Below are 21,797 nucleotides of genomic sequence, written 5' to 3'. Positions count from 1 at the left end.
TTGCAGTTGTTTTTGGTACCATCTACGTTGTACCTTAAAAGCATTACTATTACATATTGGCAATGTGAGTGTATGTGTAAGGTTGAATGATTATCTGAATTGCAAACACTGCATAATATGCCATGATTTGCATTTCGCACCAGCTGATGAAATGGAATGGATTCACAATTAGGTATAGATACGTACACACATTGTTCATTAATTAGGGACTTGCTCCTGTGCAACATGGTTGCAAAGACTGCACGTATGCTTCCACATGTATGAAATCTGGAAGATTTCATTAATAGGTATGTTTTTGCTTTCTAGTACTTGCAGTAAGTATACTAAACATTCTTGTGGATCTTCCTGTTTGTTTATGGTGATTCTTACAATTCCTGCACAATAGTCCAATTATTGCCTTATTCCTGAGACAATGTAAGTGTTGTCAGGATTATTTGTTGCATTTCTATGTGTCATGCCTGCTGATTCTTCCTCCACTTGTTTACCTTCCTGCACCACTGCCAGATTGCCTGCCATTTCGCGTTATATACGTCTGCCGTTTGCCCATGCAACATCTGCAAAACCATTATTTTCTCGCTGGAAGCTCACAGGGAGGTTGCCATGGCGACTTGTGCTTTCCTGAGACCCGGGCGCAACACATCCGGACACCATGGCTCTTGGAGATCACCTGACACAGAGAACCACGTCTCGTGTCAGGGATACGTCTTCATAGACGTTATTGAAACCATTGGCGGGCAGGAATCAGGTGCATCTGATTGTGATTCTTTGAAGCTCTGGCCGGTTTACATACACCTGTTTGGCTGTCCATGTGTTTCTCTGTTGACAACCCCAGCCTGCTTTATTGGACTTCTGTGTCTCCGCCCACAGCAATTGTCAATTACGGATTTCTACGACCCTAGCCTGTCTAACGGACTTCCTTGTCTTTGCCCACAGCAATTGTCAATTATGGATTTCTACGACCCCAGCCTGTCTAACGGACTTCCTTGTCTTTGCCGACAGCATTTGTCATTTACGGAATTACACGACCCCAGCCTGTCTAACGGACTTCCTTGTTTTCGCCTACATCGTGTTGCTTAATATTCCAGGAGCAAAACATAAAGGTGATGGCTGGAAGGTTTTGAATTAATCATAACAAAAGGGCATTGCTCTGGGCAACCCTCCAGACCATCGTTTTTCAGCCAGCAAAGACATTACAGAAGGGGAAAAACATATGCAAATCAGGCTTGGGCCTAGAGACCCAAGCTACTCCTCACTGATGAGGCCCAACAAGACCGAACCATGTTTGGGGATGCTTGTGGTCTCGTGCAGAAGGTATGTGACCTAGCAGTTTGGGCTGGACTGCCCCTTTTGGGGTGGAACCAAGCCTGATTTGCATGGCTTGGCAGGCGAAGAACAATGGTCTGGAGAGTTGCTCAGAGCAATGCCAGAGGTTAAGATTCATTCTAAACCTTCCAGCGATCACCTCTTTGTTTTTGCTTTGTCAGCCTGAGTGGGACGCGTATTCCCAGACGTTGGTCCCGTGCCTGCTGGGCCTAGAGACCCAAGCTACTCCTCACTAATGAGGCCCAACAAGGCTGAAACATGTCTGGGGATGCTTGTGGTCTCGTGCAGAAGGGATGTGACCTAGCAGTTAGGGCTGGACTGCCCCTTTTGGGGTGGGACCAAGCCTGATTTGCATATGGTCTTTCCCCTTCTGTAATGGCTTGGCAGGCAAAGAACGATGGTCTGGAGGGTTGCCCAGACCAAAGCCAGAGGTTAAAATTAATTCCAAACCTTCCAGTCATCACCTCTTTTTTTTTGCTTAATACTCCGGACCTCGCTTCATGCATCAGGGCTCCCTTGCGCATTCTTATGCATGTAACTTTGCTGCTCCATCCAGGTGACATTACATATTCTACCCCACATTGAGGATCCACTGCCCGAGAACCACTCACTCCTCCTCATTTTTATCCTACCATTTCCTCCTTCTCATTGTCATCCTACCATTTCATCATTGAAACGTGCACAGGACTTTATGGACTCTCTCCTATATATTCAACAAGTGCACCAACCCGACACTAGTGCATCCCTCGTGCCGTCTGCGTTTAGTCCCTAACTAACCTTCCCATCCTCGTTTTCACTGCCTTGGTATCACCTTCTGGTTCAACTTGGACTCCATTAGCCTTCCTTATGGTAAGAGGACATATAGGGTGAATTACGCACAACCAACCACGGAGTTAGGATTCCTTGCACTCAGGTTAGTGTAGCATCTTCCTGGGTTTACTTACTAGGATCTATTCAAGGATACATACGGATTTGTGCCTTTTATGGCAGCATGGTGTCTTTCCTGTTTTGGCAGATTCCTCTGCCTTTACAGTGATTAACTTGTCTAGCTTTCCTTATTGTTATCAGCTAGTGAGGTACATCATTAGGAAGGTCTTTTTAACTACAAAAGATTCCTGAGTCTGAGCACCCCTCTTCAGGGATCAGAAGGTAACCAGTGCCGGCCAGGATTCCTTCCTCATTCCTGGTGAGTTATTGCCTTTCTTACCTTGAGGTTGGTGACGGATTGTGACAGAATCAAAAGCCTAAAATGGAAGTCCCGGAAACCTCGGCTACGTTAATGCAGTTGGTGACTGATCTAAGGAATGACATGACTTCGGTGCATGATTCAATGCGTCATTGCATCGATGTGTTGCAGAATGCGATACGTACACCTTCCCAGAGTGATACCCTTTCTGGCGCTACTGCTTCTGGTTCCGGGTATTCGACTTCCCGACAGGATCCCGTACCTGTACTCATGTCCACTCAGTTTCCCCTGGCACCACCGGAAAGGTTCAATGGTGATCCCAATGCATATAGAAACTTTGTGAACCAGTGTAGACTCCATTTCCTCTGTCGGCCTGCTTCCTTTCCAGATTCAACCACTAAGGCGGCCTTCATGCTCTTATTTAGGGGGGACTGCGGCTTCCTGGGCCAATCCACTGCTTGAAACAAACAGTTACCTTCTTTATGACTGTGATGCCCTCCTTACAGCCATGAGCAAAGTATTTGACATGAGGTACAAAACTCAAGCGACAGACGTGGAACTGCCCAATCTGCAACAGGGCAACATATCCCTTTTGTTCTACTTGGCCAGGTTCAATCAACTTTCAGCTGAAACCGACTGGCCCGAGGACAAGAAGGCTGCAGTGTTTTATAAGGGGTTGTCTGAGGACTTAAAAGACAGCCTTCCCACTGTTCCAGTCATTCCCACAGGATTTGCTGAATTATTGGACCTGATCCTCCAGATAGACGCACGTAAAACCGAAAGGAAGGGAGAAAAGAAACCTCAGTCATGTTCTGACACTGCTGTTACCATACCATCAGAGTCTGAATCCATGCAGATCGGGGTGGTCAGGGGCCATCTATCCACAGCAGAGAGAGAGAACCGCAGAAAAAATAACCTATGTATGTATTGTGGTTCATCAGAGCATCTCCTGAGCACCTGCCCAAAGAAACCTTCAAGACGGTCGGGAAACGCCAAAGCTTCTGGAATCCCTGTGGTAGCGAAGGAGTAACCAGAAACCGTTAATGCAGTGGATGGAATGGCCCTGACCTCGGGCATAGTTACCAAACAAACCATACCTCTGTGGATGGTTACCAATGATGGGCATACTGAAGAAGTGGTCTTTGATATTATCACTGCTCCTCAGTGCAAGGTGATACTAGGCATAGCATGGCTGACTTTGCATAATCCTGACATAGACTGGGTGAACCGTCACAGTCAATCTCCCTCAACCTATTGCAACGACCACTGTTTTCAGACCCAAGAGGTAGCACAAATGTCTCCTTGTCTGTCTTTCATAGACCTGGCCCGGCTATTGGTTCCATCTCGATGAAGCATACTCCGGTGCCCGCTGAGTATGCAGCATTCTCCGATGTGTTTGACAAGGGCATGGCGTAGCAACTACCTCCGCCCAGACCGTACGATTGCCCAATTGAGCTTATACCTGAGTCTAAAATCCCTACTAGTTTATTCTTTAACACGTCAGGAGGAGTTGGTTCTCAAAAGCTATATCGACAAGGCCTTACAACTAGGATTCATCCATCCGTCTCGATCACCTGTGGCTTCGCAGTTGTTCTTCATTCCCAAAAAAAGAAGGGGACTTGAGACCCTGTATTGATTACAGGGCTCTCAATGCAATAACTATAAAGAACCAATATCTGTTGCCTTTGATTTCTGTACTCTTGGACCAGTTGGGCTCATCTGCGGTTTTACCAAACAAGACCTCCGGGGACCTTACAACCTTGTTCAAATCAGAGAAAGCGACGAATGGAAGACGGCTTTTAAGACACCGTATGGACTCTATGAGTACCTAGTGATGTAATGCACCAGCTACGTTTCAGTTTTTCATGAATTACATTTTTAGTGACATTCTGGATCAGTATGTAATCATCTACTTAGATGACATCTTGATTTACTCCCCTTCATACCAGGAACACGTCCTTCATGTCACCTCTGTGTTACAACGATTGCGTGAGCACCATTTATACGTCAAGGCCGAGAAGTGTGTTTTTAACACACACAAGGTTGAATTTTTGGGCTATGACATAACCATCCATGGGGTGAAGGGGGCGTGGCTTGGTGGCGATGCGGTAGGAGGTGAGGCTCGGGAGCTCCTGAATGATCCTGAAGATCATCCGAGCAAGCTGGCGTAATTTGCTATAAAACAAAGCTAAAACATAGATGCAGGTGTCGGAACACCCAGAGATCAGCTGGGGAGACTGCTGAGAAGAATCGGAGGAGGAATCGTCTGAAAATTCAAAGTTAAGACTTCACCCACCAAATCCAAGATGGCGGGCGCAAGCTGAGGGGTCCGCAGAGAAGTGTTGCCGCACGAAGGGACCTCATGGCGACAGCTGGGCAGTAGGACTACAAGGCGGCAGCCCGCCAACAGAAGCCAGGTGGCGGCTGCACTCCAGGAATACGCTGGGAGCAGCAAGTGCAGCGCGGTCCCCGGGACAGGAGGACATGGGCAGGAGAGAGCAGCCACATCGTCAGCAGCAGCCGCTGGCGCTGGAGTGGGGCACGGGATGATGGACCACCTAGAAGAAAGGAGCCGGAGAGTGGAGGCAACCCAGTAGCGGCCCCCGGGCTCCGCTGCGGGGCACTGCATGCTCCAGTGCTGATCCGGCTGGGGCGGCCCTGGGCTGGGCAGCCGGGGACACACAGCAGGAAATGAAGAGAGCCAAGGCCCCCCGTCAGGAGAGACCGACTTCAGCCTGGGCTGACCCGTCAGAGGTTAGTGGCAGGGGGCCCCCCTCATGGAGGAGAGGGTGAGGAACACCTGATGTGGGCATTGAACTTTGCGGGATCTGGGTGTGAGGCCCGCACCGCATGAACGACCCTGGCAGGGGCCCACATAGCATGAGACACTCGCCCCCTGGACCGCATCACGACTGGGGCACAGCACAGAGCCGCAGCACACATGGAGATCCTGACCCTACCTTGCAGGGTGAAATAGCACTCGATAGGGGTTCCGAAAGAGGGAGACGAGGACACCGTTATAGTGGCCCAGACGTGCGGTTAGAGGGTTGTATGCAATGGTGCAGCAAGAGGAGTCTGCGTAGGCCCTGGCCTACACCGGAAGCAATTTACACCGGTAAGCCTGGAGGCACATCTAGTGAAGAGGTAAATGCGACGTACAGCACTGGTGAGAACGAATAATGCATGTAAGGACCGCATTAGGTCGATATGTGGGGACACGATGCACTGTGTTCATGTGGCACACTCAATGGCATCAGCTGGAATGGGCTTAGTAACACAGTCGCACACACATAGTAAATAAACACCCCATCTGAGCAGGCAGACACTAGCTGCAGAGCATTGCTGCTGGTGAGGAGACACCATACAAGACTCATACACAGTGAACTGTCACTCTGGAGGGCTCTACAAGACAAGAAACATAGGGCGGCAGCTGGTGGATGTGGGGGAGCACAACCCACTCGCTGAGCCACACAGCAGGTAGCAGAAGGCACAGGCACTGTGGGGGATCTCCTTCGGTGAAAGGGACAAGGGCGGGCAGGGAGAGATTCATTTTCACCCTACCCGGGAGGCACAGTGGGAGACCGTGGGTGGGCCGCACCTTGGACATAGAACAATACTGGCAGGTCCAAGGAATCCAGGGGCCAAGACAGCGTCGGGTGAACTCACATATCCATGAGTAAGGTCTCAGTGAGAAAAATCAGGAGGCACAGGGACAAGCGCACAACAAGCGGACCTCCGTCACATAGCGGGGTAAGAAAAGGAGTGTCGCCAAATGTGCTGTGAGGACACAGAAGTTGATGAAAAAGACAGGACAACGTGGGAGAACACAACCCACTCAAAGAATACCACAGTGAGAAACAGAGTAAGGAGAGTGCGGCTGGAGCCAATGCCTCCCGGGCCTCAGTCGCACTTTGGACATTGACAAGCCCAGTCTGCGATGAGCAGAGAGCCACACCTGTGGCAAAAGGGGGAGCAGGACCACGGCCAGCAGAGAATAAAAGACTAAGCAACAACAGGCAGAGGCTGGTGGACATGGGAGATCACAACCCACCCGCAGAACAATATAGCGGCATCTGACCTAGTCAGCGACATTTGGGAAGGCATTCAGCTGAGATAAGTCAGTCGGGAGGACCCGATACCGGCGGGATACATGGCGGGCTTACCACCCAGGACGGCCTACCACCAGGTCTGCCAGAACTAAAGCTAAGGCAGGTCGCACTGCCTACCTTAAAAGACCGCAGTGCACAGCAAGCTGCGGTCTTCCCCCATCCCACAAGGGGCCAATTACAAAGCGATAGCTGAGGGCGGGGAACCCACATGGGGGTGGGTGGACTTGCCTGCAGGGATTACAGTGGCATAAGCACGCAAGAGGGGTAGTGTGCCTCAACGAACGGAGGGCGTCACACACCAGGCCCCCAAGATAAATCAGTGAGAACATAGAGGAAGCCAGGAGGGCCGCCTGACAAGGTGAAGGAGTGGGAGGGCGGCGCTACATTGATCAGCAAAGAATGCCAAGCAAATCAAAAGGGGGAAGAGGAAAACAAACCAGCATCAAACCTTTTGCCAGGAAGTCAGACAAGGACAAACCCACTCCATCGGAGGCAACCATGGCCTCGTCCAGTGCTGCACAGCAGGAGGAGGGCGAGAGCCCAATATTGGAAGCCATAAGCCATAGTGGCCCTGAAGGCATCTCTGTAAACGAGCTGGACACAGCTATAGCGGCCCTAAAGACGTCCCTGGAAAACAAGATGGATACAGTAATGGTGGACGTGAGTGGAGGGCCCAAAGGAATAATATCTGGATTGTTGGACTGCCAGAGGGGGAAGAGGGTCAGGACCCCACAAATTATGTCGATAATCTCCTGCTACAGGAGATTGGGGCAGGAGTACAGTCCCAAGGTTTTGCACTAGAGAGAGCCCATTCGGCCCTGACCAGAAGTCCCCAACCGAGAACCCCCCCAGATCAATAATTGCAAGAATCATGAACTTCAAAGGTCGAGACAAAATATTGACATTCTCTAGAGAAGGGGGAGTGATAACTAGGAAGAACTCCTCCAGAATAACTATCTACCCGGAGTATACAACTCTGGTCCAGAGACAACGTGCACGCTATGGCACCACCAAGGAATGCCTCAAAGCAGCGGGGATACATTACATGCTACTATACCCAGCAAAACTGATGGTGATAAGAGAGGGCAGATCGTTCTTCTTTGAGACAACAGAAGAGGCCCAAGCATGGATGGACCAACAGGGTATCCCGCAAGGGAGACCCAGAAATGCCAACAATGACGGAAATCTACCCAAGGGACAGCGGGAGTGAGCCTACCATGGGAAAGATGGTTCTGACACCATAGACATCACGCAAGCCAGATGGAATCAGGGACGTAACGTAGGGGTTGCCAGAGTTTTTTTTGTAATGCAAGATCCTGGGCTGTGGCCAGCACCATGTGGCTCTTTACTACTGGAGTGGCTCTGGCTTTCTTGTTCAGGCCCCTTAAAAAAAAGAAGAAAAATAAGAATAGGAGTGCCACAAGTCTAATACTTCCAGCACTGACCCTAAACAAGAGGTGGCCGGAGCAAGAGGTCGGGTCAAATGACATCCCTTCCTGTGATGTCATCAGGGGGTCAAGGGTCGTGTGATGTCACTTCCACTATCCCTGGCATTTTGGTGAAATGGCGTCCCTGGATGGAATATAACTAAATGAGCAAAGAGTTTCGGTATTGCCACAGATGGCGACAGGACACGCAACCCCAAGACTTTTATTAGTTAGAATGTCAGTTTTAAGGCATCATGCTGCCGCAGGCCGGTCCCACCATGGTGGGCGGAGCAAGAGAAGCAGCGGGGCCCGAGCAGGGGGAGGGTGGCTGGGCGTTTGTTTAATAGTTGTAGTTAGTCAGTTGTTTGATTGGTTGATGAAAGGCACGAAAAGTGGAGGAAGCAGCATGCAAAGAAGTATAAGGCCCGGCACGTGTGGTGATGGAACTGATATGGATCAAATGAAGCAAGCCCGAATCTACAGTATCGTTCAGGCATGGATGGCCACTCATGGGCTATGCCTGAACGACGACAAAACCGAGCTCATTATTTTGGGTACCCCAACCCTCATCTCCAAACTGAGCCCTGACTACGCTAACTTCACCATCGATGGCAATAATATAAAAATAGCCAAGGAAGTGAAGACCTTAGGCTTCTGCTTAGATGCTACCTTGAACTTCTCTAAACAAGTCAACTCCCTAGCCTCTGCCACTTCATACACATGCAAACTCATCAGAGCTAGTAAACAATTCCTCTCCACAGATAGCTGCCTCACGCTAGCCAGAGCCCTCATACTCAGTAAACTGGATTACTGTAACGCACTCTACATTGGAGCTAATAAAAATATTATCCACAAAATATAGGTTCTCCAGAACAACGCCCTAAGAGCAGCTCTCAAAATTAACAGAAATGAGCACATATCCTTGCTAAGAAGAGAACACAAATGGCTATCCACTTTTGACAAAATTCAACTGAAAATTGCCTCTCTCACTCATAAGTGCCTTAACAATAACACACCACCATACCTCATGGATAGAATTCATAAAAAAACCTTGCCTAGACCTACAAGAATAGCCAACCTGAACTGCCTCCAAGTTCCACGATTTAGACTCTCTACCATAGGAGGTCACAGCTTCCCAGTCAAGGCTGCGCAACTATGGAACTCCCTTCCACCAGGCATTAGAGAACCTCAACCCTTCTCTAAATTCAGACTGCATCTAACCAATTGGCTAAAAGAGAACGATTCCTAATCACTCTGACCACAACCTTTTGCTATCGACTCCCCCCTTCTTGTCCCCTGTATCGCATGACCTTATGTGTACTCTGCTGTGAACTGTCGTTACAACTGGCTTATGTAACTCTGCCTTGCAAGGAATCAATGTTATGCTATGTATTCTGCACCTCTGTACTGTGCAAAGTTCTTGTTTAAGTGTCATGTATAGTTGTATACCTATGCACCCTGTAACTAAGTTGAACATATTCGTATCTCATGTGCCCTGATGCCTCGGTGTATGGTGCGCATTATAAATAAAGAAACAAACAAACAAACAAAACTTCCCCAGGCTGTGGTCCATGGCGACAGCGGCACAGAAGGACATTAGTGTGGGGAAGAAGTACCTACACCCATGGGGAGGCAGGACGGCACAGACTGGGGCTAGGAAGAGGAGCACTAGGCAGGCGACCCCGCAGAAGAACATGAAAGGGGCCGACATACAGGGCATACCACTAAAATTAGTCTGGACGAGGTGATCATTGCAACCTGGAATGTCAGAGAACTCAACGCGTACATCAAGAGACTCTGAGTATATGCCTGTCTGAACAGGATGAAGGTCAAAATAGCATTGTTACAAGAGACTCATTTAACACCTGAGAAGCAAACCAAAGTGGCTAAGAAATGGGGAGGTCAAATGTACAGTGCGACATACTCCAATTATTCTAGGGCTGTCCTGATATGCAGGGCCATTTTAAGCACTTTTGGGGCTCTGGGCACAGACATCTTTGGGGTCCCCTCCATCAAACCAAAGGAATTAAGTGATCAAAAATATATGGTTGCACTCTTCCCTCCTACCCCCCTCGTCGTGATCACAACCTATAAGTTGATATGCTGCCTCGCAGCATGCAAAAGTAAGCATCTTTACTGCCTTTAATTCCCCTTAAACAAGTAGCATTTGAGGGCCAACATTAGCATTCTACGAAGAGGTTTTCTTCTGTTCTAGTATAGATACAGGAGACTTTTTAACAATAGCATGCAGGAAGCTCTACAGCCTGTAGTATTATTTCAGGGCTGTATGTAAAAGGTACATGTAACCCAGATTAGACAGACTCACATTAGCTGACCGAATGCAAAAGTGCTCAAGGAGACCAAAAGGAAGGAAGGAAGGAAGGAAGGAAGGAAGGAAGGAAGGAAGGAAGGAAGGAAGGAAGGAAGGAAGGAAGGAAGGAAGGAAGGAAGGAAGGAAGGAAGGAAGGAAGGAAGGAAGGAAGGAAGGAAGGAAGGAAGGAAGGAAGGAAGGGAGAAAGCTACACATACTATAGCATGAATAGTGGCTACAGATTAAAAGTCACCAGGAAGGTGTCTGTGTCCAGACAAACAGAGATCAGAAGTGGGACATGGTTTACAAATAGTGTTGCCATTAGAGATCAAAAGGAACAAGTGCCTGTGGTGTGCAATATATCAATGCTCATTATTATAGTGGAAGCAACAATATAGCCAGTGAAACCATGAGTGAGGCTTATTTGAAGATTATATCCTGAGAAGGATATCACTCTGAAGGGCTGACAATTTTTAAAGGTTTAGGGACTGGCAATTTTCAGAGGTTGGGCAATACAAGATTAAATTAGATGCCCAGGACCACACATTGGTTAAGGGGTGAATCTGGGATGTATGCCATCTCTGCAATTTCTACATTTAAGATCTTTCTTTTCCAGTTCTTACCATGAACTAAAATAATCTAATTTGATAAAACACGCTTTGAAAGTACACAAATCACATTACGAAATATGACAATTTTTTAAAACAAAATGTTAAAGAAGGGCGTTTTTCAAAATGGGAATGATTCTAGCTTCGTTCTCTCCATCATCTAGGGAAGTATGTAGGTACTAGCATATGTGATTTAATATATTTAATCTGGGTTTGTCTTTTGTATTTTAAAGCTTTAAATACTTCCAAAACACTGGCTGTGAAATAGTCATTTATAAACGTGCAGAAAAACCTTTTGACTTTTACAAAAAAGCAAACCGTTTTTTTAGGTCAAATGAGCAGCCATTAAAATATGCTTTCCTGAGGCCTGCAACATCTGGTCCGCTCTGTTCTGTCTACCACCCCTTCCACTCAAATGGCCTCCATAAGAAGAAAGATCAAGTAATGGGCTAAACAAGGCCACCAGCATGTGAGAAGGCAAACCTCACAGAACAGTAATGTAAGACCTATTCCATGATTAGACCAGGATCACTGTATCGTCTGCTGGCAAATCCAGGATACAAGCATGAGCGCTGTTTCCACAGTCTTGAATTTGGATACTCAGTCACCTTTTGGACTAACAGTTTATGCTCATCATTGGAGGTGATTGCCTAGGTTTTAGAACGCCCCATCTGAAGAAGCCAATTTCTAGACCTTCATCATACGATGACATGTTAGTTTGTATAGCAACACCTATCTGGTGCAGGATATTGCTGATAATAGCACCGTTTGTGCTGCATACCGAAGTACATATGCAGGCACATTTATAAACTTCAGTCATAGGAAAGGCTCAGCCAGCCCTGCTAGAATGTGCTATTCTAATCTTGCATATAAACACATATCTCTAAAATGAGTGTTCAACACGCTGAGCTAACTTCTGAACTATCAATATGCATTAGACATTTGGCTATTACACATGATCAACATAATTCCCACAGGAAGAAAGGAATGCTACAGAAGGAAGGAATACTACAGGAGTTGTGCAGTAGTGAGCACACTGGCTATGTATACCGCGGTGAACACAGACAGCATTACATGTTGAATTGATCAAGGCAGAACAACCGACAGGCAATAGATTTAGAGTCTCAGCAGTAGGCCATCAAATATCTTGATGTGTGCTGTTTAAGTCTGGTGACAAATGGAATCTTACTTATTTACATCAGGCAGCCTTGTGGGGCCCCCTCCAAGTTGGGGGCCCGGGGCAAGTGCCCCTTTTGCCCTCCCATAAAAACGTCTCTGCTGATATGGGTAGCCCTGCAAGAAAGAGACCAGGAAAGCAGATTTGTGTATGCAATGCTGGAGAACAAGGAAATATGCTTGATAAATACATATGCTCCAAATCATGACGCAATGGAGTTCTTCAAGAAAATTGCACCCAATACAGGAATGCAACATTCATCTGGGCAGGCGATTTTAACTGCACTCTCAACCCGCTCCTGGACATATCTGATGACAAATACAGGAAACCAGCACCGCCAGCAAAGGCCCTACGAACGATTCTGAATCAACTGCATCAGGCGGACGTCTGGAGGAAGGTATATGGACAGGGGAGAGGGTACACACCATAGTGCCCCCCCCCCATGGGACATTTACACGCATATATTACTTATTCACGGGCAGTGAATCTCTGAGGGAATTCATAGGGATACATATTAGGGCACGGACACGGTCAGACCACGCACCATTGCTAGCGACATGGGCACATAGTTTAGTTTAGTTTAGTTTATTATTTATAATGCGCAGTTATACCCAGGGGTATCAGGGCGCAGCATGTACAAGAATATGCGAAACTTGGTTACAAGGTGTAAAAGTACGAGTTGGCGTAGGGCGAATGTACAGAATAGCAGAGAAAGCAAGCAATATATACAATATATACAAGCAATATATACAATATATACACAATAGAGGTGGCATGCATACTAGTACGGATCACATGAGGAAAAACCTTGGCATTTAAATGTCTGGGAGGTCCTTCAGTTTCAGCCAAGAGATGACCTTAGAGCGGAAATTCAGGTAGGGCATGTCTGCTCTAAGGTTAGGGGGCAAAGAGTTCCAGAGTTTGGCTGCTTTTACCGGGAAGCTGTTACCTCCTATGGTGGCGTGTTTGTAATTTGGGACAGAGAGGCAGTCTTTGTGAGCCGTTCTGAGGGGTCTCGCGGAAACTTGTCTATGGAACCTGTTAATCAGGTAGATCGGGGCGGCATTGTTGAGGGATTTGTAGGTGAGTGAAGCCGTTTTTAGGAGAATTTTATCTCTGGTGGAGAGCCAATTGTTCTGTTGACTGAGTCCTGATATATGCTCTCTTCTGGGGATCCCTAGGGCTGCTCTCAGGGCGTTATTCTGGAGAGTTTGTATCTTGCTAGTGGTAGCCTTGGAGGATCCTAGGTAAAGGGCATTGCAGTAGTCAAGGCGGGATAGTATAAGGGCTCTGGCGATTGTAAGACAGCTAGTATCTGACAGAAATGGTTTAGCTGAGCGGATAAGTTTGCACGTGTATGCAGATGAGGATGCCAGTAAACTCAGTTGTCTTTTGAAGGAGAGGTTAGAGTCTAAGTAGAAACCCAGCGTTTTAACCTCCTGTCCAACTTTAATGTTGTTCCCATCTATCTTGAAAGAGTTGTAGGCCGGGCTAAGTTTCCTTAGACTGTGTGTTGTGCCCATGATTATAAGCTCTGTTTTCTCATCATTCAGGCATAGTCCGTGAGTGGCCATCCATGCCTGGATGATGATGTACACCCTATTTAGCAAGGCCAAATCCTTTCCATAATCTCCAGAAAGCGGAAGGAGGATCTGAGTATCATCTGCATAATTAGTGTAGGTGATACCAAGATGATCCAGATCATCGAAAAGGGGCTTGGTAAATATGTTGTACAGTGTAGGGGAGACGCAGGAGCCCTGTGGTACACCACAAGTGATGGGTATGGGATCTGCTGCAGCTGTGGGCGAGAAGACCCTCATAGTTCTACCGTTAAGGAATGAGGTGATCCAAGAGATGGCCTCAGGCGAGAAGTGTGCTGCTGTGTGGAGATGTGAGCATAGGACAGAGTGGTCGACCAGATCGAAAGCAGCAGAAAGGTCAAGGAGGAGGAGCAAGGCAACTTGTCCTTTGTCCCTAAGTGTGTCAATCTGAGCTTTCAGGTCGATGAGTGCAGTCTCAGTCCCATGTTGAGGGCGGAATCCTGATTGTCTGGATCCTAGGAGGTGGTGTTCTTCCAGGTGCCTCTGTATTTGAGCGTAGGCGACCTTGTCTAGGATTTTTAGTAAAAAGGGAACAGTTGTTATAGGTCGGTAATTGGTAGGTATGGCTGGGTCAAGAGTAGGTTTTTTTAGTAATGGAAGTACCCAGGATTGTTTTAGATTCGTGGGGATGGAGCCAGTGGTGAAGGAGGCGTTGATCAGTTTCGTAATGAAGGGTGAAAGATTGCGAGCAGCGTCTTTGATAAGCTGTGCTGGGCAGAGGTCTCCCTGGCAGTTAGAGGGTTTCAAGGACAAGATAATTTTTTCTACGTCAAGAGTATTGACTTTTGAAAATTTGAAACGGGTGGGGTCTGTGGTTACGCACTTGTCAGGTCTTCTGGAGGGGGGCAAGTCTTTTAAGGTCGCTTTTTTGCTAGAGATTTTAGTTTGGAGGGTCTTGATCTTATTGGCCAGGGCATTCTGAATTTCTGAGCACCAGTTTTTATCTTTGGTGCAGGTGTCAAGGAGTAGTATCGGGGTTTCAACTTCTTTGAGAATGGAAAAGAGTTCTTTCATATTGGACTTGGCAGATGATATGCGAGAGTCAAAGGAAGTTCGTTTGGCCATGTATATTTCTTTTTTGTAAAGTGCAGTTATTTTAGAAAGATTGAGTTTGTTAGCAGCTGAGGGACATTTTTTCCATGTGGTCTCGCAATTTCTCTTTTGTTGCCTCAAATTTTTGAGGAATGGTGTATACCATTTGTTGAGGTGTGATTTCTGTTTGCTGGGTCTGAGTTTGAGAGGGGCGATGAGGTCCAGTGCTGTGGCCATGGCTTTATTATATTCCTCAACTAGGATCTCTGGGTCTGTGTTGTCCGGAAGTGAATCAAGAATGGGGAGAAGGTTCGGGTTGAGTCTTTCTGCCGTAATGTTTTTCTTGTTTCTGGTGAGAATAGGTGGGGCTGTTGTGATAGGCGTGGGTGTCGGTCTATCGGTAGTTAGCCAGAACGAGACTAGGTGATGGTCGGACCAGATTAACGGTGAGATATTGGTGATGTTTGCTACACAGTTGTAATCGGCCACCCAATCAAGTATTCTACCTTTTGAGTGAGTGGGGGCCATGCTTCTTTGCGCGAAGCCTAGTTCAGCAAGGGTGGTGGCAATAGAATTAGATATAGGGTCTGCTGGGTCGTTGTAGCCAAGGTTGAAGTCCCCCAAGGTGAGGACTTGAGATGAGGTTTTAAGATTACTAGTTAGGATGGCGTTAAGGTCTTCATCGAAGGTACTGATGGGTCCTGGCGGACGGTAGATTAGGTGTATGGTAAGTGTTTGGGTGTTGTTGAGTGGGACTTTGACTGACAGGTTTTCGCAGGATTGGACAGTGTTGGGTGTAGCAAGTCTCATGGGTAGGCTGAGTTTATGTATAATAGCGACACCCCCTCCTCTGGAATTAGGGCGATCTTGCCTCAGGATGGTGTACTTATCTGGGACTGCTAGCATGATCATGGGGCCTGCTGCAGGGTGTAACCAGGTCTCGGTGATAGCCAGGAAGTCTAGGTCGTCTTTGAGGATCAAGTCTGCTATTTCTATGGCATGTGCTACTAAGGATCTAGCATTGATCAAGGCTCCTTTGATTTTAGGGCTGACTGTATTTGTAATGGTAGTTGTGTTCTCAATAGTACTTGTGTGTCGTTTATCTTGAGTTGGTCCAGGTGTACTCTGGCAGGGGTGTATGAATATGGGGCTGGAGGTGAGGTTGTGATGTAAGTTAGCAGTTTTAATATTGGGGCTGAGTTGGGGCGACTGCTTTGAGGATTTATGTAAGGTAGGCAGCGATCGGGCCAGTGGCTCGTAAATTTTGGCTAGTCTAGCTCTAAGTGTTAGGTTTCTGTCTACGGTAGTACGGGGGAGACTAGGTAGTAGCTGAAAGTTGGCTGGCTCTGTAAGGGGTGGAGTCTGGTTGGTGAGGCTAGAAGGAGGGGGCAACGTGGACGATTGTGGTGCCATCTTACAATAAGTAGCGAGGTTCAGGAGGATGAGGACGGATGCGTGTAAACTTATGGTAGGTAGACGCATTCTAAATAGAGTTGGAGGTGAGGTCTTAACTGAATAGGTGCTGGTAAGGCAACGTGTGTAAGCCCTTTGACCTTGGGAGAGAGGCTGCACAATGAATTAGGCACAAGGTTGATAACTAAGGTCACTTCGTGCTAGCAGGCTGAGTGCTTCTCTGTTTGACAAGGCAGTAGGTATCTCAGAGTTAGAGATAGCGCAAGTTGGCTGAATACATCTTGTATAAATCTTTGAACAGTATGTCTAAATATGACTAGATTTGAGAGCTGGCAACATATCTAGATACATATAAATTCGAGATATCAGATGCTATTCGAGCGATGCGACAATTGGTGTAAATATGACTGGATAGCAAGAGAACATAGTGAAGCTCTAATACAGATTCAGTACTCATGCAGGAACAGATTAGCAGCATGTCATATCTGGCACATGATAGGCATATGATGTAAATTCGGTAGATATTGTACATTGATTAGGGCGAGGCTTTGCAGTTGTTGTATTCACAGTGAGTTAATGAGTGACCATTATTTTCGAAGTTACCTTATGAGTTATAGTGCCTTGCACTAGTGTGTCCATGGGTGCTGAGCGAATGGTCGTAACTCTTAGTCTGTCACTTGAAGCGAACAGGGGGCAAACAGGGGCCTTGGTGTGGGCCTTTGTCGGTGGCCGGCGTTTCCGCCTGCCGGCGGAAGGAGAAGGATAAAAAGGCTTCAGTTGCCTAGCTGCGAAGCCGCGCGGCCAGAGCCTCACTCTGGTGCCGCGATGCGCCCGCCATCTTGAAGTCAGGCGGAAGAGGTGGACAAGGTCAGGCAGTGCCTGCAACACGGTGCGGTTCGGAGCGACGATGGGAGTCAAAGCAAAGTATGCTTAATACGCATACCGAAGATATTGCTGGACCTATCCAGCTAGTGGCTGCCTCACCCTTTTGGTGTCCAGGGTGCCGAGGCAATCTGAGGTGCGGCTGGGCTGTGGGTGATGGGGCCGCTCAGGGCTCTCTGGAGGCAGGGCTCCTGCCCTCCTCGATGGTGTGCTGCGGATCGACTGAAGATACAGGGGGCAAACAGGGGCCTTGGTGTGGGCCTTTGTCGGTGGCCGGCGTTTCCGCCTGCCGGCGGAAGGAGAAGGATAAAAAGGCTTCAGTTGCCTAGCTGCGAAGCCGCGCGGCCAGAGCCTCACTCTGGTGCCGCGATGCGCCCGCCATCTTGAAGTCAGGCGGAAGAGGTGGACAAGGTCAGGCAGTGCCTGCAACACGGTGCGGTTCGGAGCGACGATGGGGGTCAAAGCAAAGTATGCTTAATACGCATACCGAAGATATTGCTGGAACTATCCAGCTAGTGGTTGCCTCACCCTTTTGGTGTCCAGGGTGCCGAGGCAATCCGAGGTGCGGCTGGGCTGTGGGTGATGGGGCCGCTCAGGGCTCTCTGGAGGCAGGGCTTATAGAAAGGCCCCAATACCACCGTGGCGGCTGATGGCAGAGGCATTGAAGGAGGGCGAGTTCCAGGAATACATGCAAGATGTGATAGTAGATTACTTTGAGCACAACGTGGGAAGTGTAGAGAACACCAGTATTATCTGGGATGCCTTCAAAGTGGTGATAAAGGGAGCAGCGATAGGGAAAACAGGGGGACTAAGAGGAAGCGCCCTGGCGGATCTGGGGGAGGTGGAAAGGGAGATAGAAGTGGCTGAACGCCAAGCGGTTATGGCAGGGGAGGAACCCGGAGTTGAGAATGAGATGTGTCGCAATCTGAGAGAGACTGGGGAAATTGGATTATGGGAGGTATATACAGAGATTGCATGCGGAGGGGGACAAACCCAGCCGGCTTTTGACCTGGCTCACCAAGCAGGAAGGCAGGAGAGACCCTATCAATGCGATAAGAGATGAAGCATGGTAGGAGGTCAGGACCCAAGAGGGCATTAACGATGTATTCTCACAATTCTATGAGAAGTTGTATGCCCCCAACCCGGCGGTGGAAATGGGTGATGTAGCTGATGCCCTGGCTGAGATTAGACTACCAAAGCTAGTGGAAGAGCAGGTTCAGATACTTAAAGCTCCCCTCACAGTGGAGGAACTGGAGACTGTGATTTCTGAGCTCCCATTCGGCAAAGTCCCGGGACCCAATGGGCTCCCAGACGAGTTTTAAAAGGAATACAAGAGCACCTTAGCACTAAGACTGCTGGAAACATATCAAGAGGCGTATGAAAAGGGGCAGTTGCCTGGCAGTATGTCGGAATCCTCAATCCAGGGAAGTCACCACTAGAGTGTGCTTCCTACAGGCCGAACCCCGCATTAACCAGGACTCAAAAATTCTTACAGTGGTGTTAGCCGGTGTCCGGTTAAAGGTGAGAATACAAAAGGTTTGAATGCAATATGGCCGAGTACATTTGCTTGAATTTTTATTTTTTTAATTATATATTTTTGGGGTTTTAGTTTTTAGTTTTTATTTTTACCACAAAAACATGGATGGGGGGGGGGGCCCTCCAAAAAAAAAAAATAATTCAAACCTTTTGTTTTCGAGCAAATGTACTCAAACCTATTGTATTTCGAACCTTTTGATTCAAACTTTTAACCTATAACCGTGCTAGCCAACCGACTTAAAAGGGTGATACCCACGTTAATCCACACCGACCAAATGGGATATGTCCCAGGGAAGAACACGACGTGGAATCTGCGGAGTCTCCACCATGTGGTAGACCAGACGAACAGTAGACGGGGCGGATGCGCAATAGCGTCACTAGACTACATCCGGACACCACGGCTCTTGGAGATCACGTGACACAGAGAACTGCGTCTCGCGTCAGGGATACGTCTTCATAGACGTTATTTAAACCATCAGCGGGCAGGAATGAGGTGCTTCTGATTGTGATTCTTTGAAGCTCTGTCCGCTCTACCTATGCCTGTTTGGCTGCTCGTGTGTTTCTCTGGTGACAACCCGGCCTGCTTTATTGGACTTCTCCGTCTCCACCCACAGCAATTGTCAATTACTGATTTCTGCGACCACGGCTTGTCTAACGGTCTTCCTTGTCTTCGCCCACGGCAATTATTATTTACGGAATTACACGACCCCGGCATGTCTATTGTGTGTTGCTTAATATTCCGGACCTCGCTTCACGCAGCAGGGCTCCCTTGCGCGTTCATATGCATGTAACTTCGCTGCTCCATCTAGGTGACATTACATATTCCACTCTGTTCTACCCCACATCGAGGATCCACTGCCTGAGAACCACTCACTCCTCCTCATTGTCATCCTACCATTTCCTCCTCTTCCTTGTCATCCTACCATTTCGTCCTTCTCATTGTCATCCTACCATTTCATCATTGAAACGTGCACAGGTCTTTATGGACGCTCTCCTGTATATTCAACAAGTGCACCAACCTAACACTAGTGCATCCCTTTCGTTCCATCCAGGTGTTACTCTCTAACTAACCTTCCCTTCCTCATTTTGCCTGCCTTGGTATCACCTTCTAGTTCAGCCCTCCTTACGGTAAGAGGACATACAGGGTGGGGGTGAATTACGCACTATGGAGAAAAGGAAAGGGGTGGAGGGTGCTGAATTTACGGTTCCCAGTATTTACTCTTATAACTTGCCTTCCTAGGAGAAGCCAAGGAGGAGTATTACAGATAACCAGGGAGTAAGGATTCCTTGCACTCAGTTTAGTGTAGCATGTTCCTGGATCTACTTACTACGATCTATTCAAGGGTAGATACTGATTTGTGCCTTTCATTGCAGCCTGGTGTCTTTCCTGTTTTGGCGGATTCCTCGCCCTTTCCAGTGATTAAATCCTCTAGCTTTCCTTATTATTATCAGCTAGTGAGGTACATCATTAGGAAGGTCTTTTTGATTACACACGTTTCCTGAGTCTGAGTACCCCTCTTCAGGGATAAGAAGGTAACCAGTGCCAGCCAGGATTCCTTCCTCATTCCTGGTGAGTTATTGCCTTTCTTACCTTGAGGTTGGTGACGGATTGTGACACTGTGAAGGACAAGCATTTGCAAACACAACTGGTCTGAGCCGTTCAAGTAAATGTTTTGAACAATTGGTGACAATTGGAACAGAAGATTGATTGCTACATTTGCATAGCAATTTACACCAGTTGTGTTGGAAAATGTAAATGGACTGGAGAGTTCTATCTCTGTGCCATTTGATTGACCTCCACTTGTTTTTTTAGAAGACATACTTCTCTCTGTTTGTGCTGTAGGATGTGCACTTGCGTTTGCACTAGATAGTTTTGTGGTTGTGCTACTTGATGGAGTAGCAGTTGTTTTAGTTTCTTTGGTGGTACTGTTGGGAGATTGTCATGATGCATACTCCCGGGCATCCAGACCACGTCCATCAGCCCCGGGAGCAGGCATCATGTCGCCTTGAGAAAACCCAGCAACCCCTGCTAGGGGCTGTCTGGGTTCAGTCCTGGCGCCTATGGCACCAGGCTCATATGGGACATCAGTCCTGGCGCCATAGGCGCCAGGCTCATAGGTGCACACTTACCTAATGCAGACCATGCTGCAAGAAGATCCAAGCCCATGTGAGGCCTGGAAGGGACTACTTTACCTTTGGGACTATTTTGTCCCTCGGGTGTGGTCGGGGAGGAATACCTACCTGGGACTACTTTGGAGGCTATTTAAACCATGCCCGAAGAGCAGCACACGCTTCGCGTTATTCTGCATCCAGCAGCGCAACGCTCACCGTGCCAGCAGCAGCATCCAGCCTTCTGCCACGCCCGCCTCGAACATGGAGCACCTAGAAAGAAGGAAAGAAGCAAAGATTAGAACAAGAGTATTACCTGATTTCTTACCTGATTCCGGATTCATCGCATCTTCAAACCAGAGAAAAGACTTTGTTTTAAACGCGTCGCATCGCCAGCAGCAGCGCCGCGCCATACTCACCGTTCCACGCAGCATCTCTTCGATCCGGCGCTGTCTCCATCTTTACATCGCCGAATCCCGGCACCTAAGGGGGACAAGAAACAACAAGGTGAGCAGAGAGAACAGACAGAGACAATCTCTTCAGCCGCCATATGCTTACCTGATTTTACCGCCGGAGGTATAATTCATCAGCACGCCACATCTTCTAATGCCGCACCTGTAAGATAAGGAGAAAGCAGCAAGTTTAACCCTTGGCATTATTTACCGGACAGTTTTGGGTAACACAGACGTTTACCGCAGCGCTTTCAGCTGTCAATCTTCTTATTGGGTCAAAGCTGCAAGATAAAAGAGGAATTGGACAGGAGTGAATTCCAGACATTTTGAACTCTTACGAACTATATACTTACGGCTCTTCGCCAGGACCTTTTGGAGTCAGGATTCGTCTACAACTCTTCCAATATCTTCAGGCCAGTGAAGTAACTGGTCATCAACGCGCCCCTGCGTGCTTTGCAGGATGGAGGGCTCATCCTTCAAGAATATAAGGTGAGATTGCTGAGGGCGCTTCAGAGGTGATTAGTGGGAAGGACAGTGGGGGTGCTATCACTTGAATCCACAAGTGGCTAAATCTATCTCTCCACTTGTAGGAGAATATTTCTACGGGCAAAGCAGACAAGATTAGGAGGGC

Source organism: Ambystoma mexicanum, chromosome 2q (genome assembly GCF_040938575.1).
Source record: "Ambystoma mexicanum isolate Mex_15411 chromosome 2q, UKY_AmexF1_1, whole genome shotgun sequence".
Lineage (NCBI taxonomy): Eukaryota > Metazoa > Chordata > Amphibia > Caudata > Ambystomatidae > Ambystoma > Ambystoma mexicanum.
Note: the sequence above shows the minus strand (reverse complement) of the source record.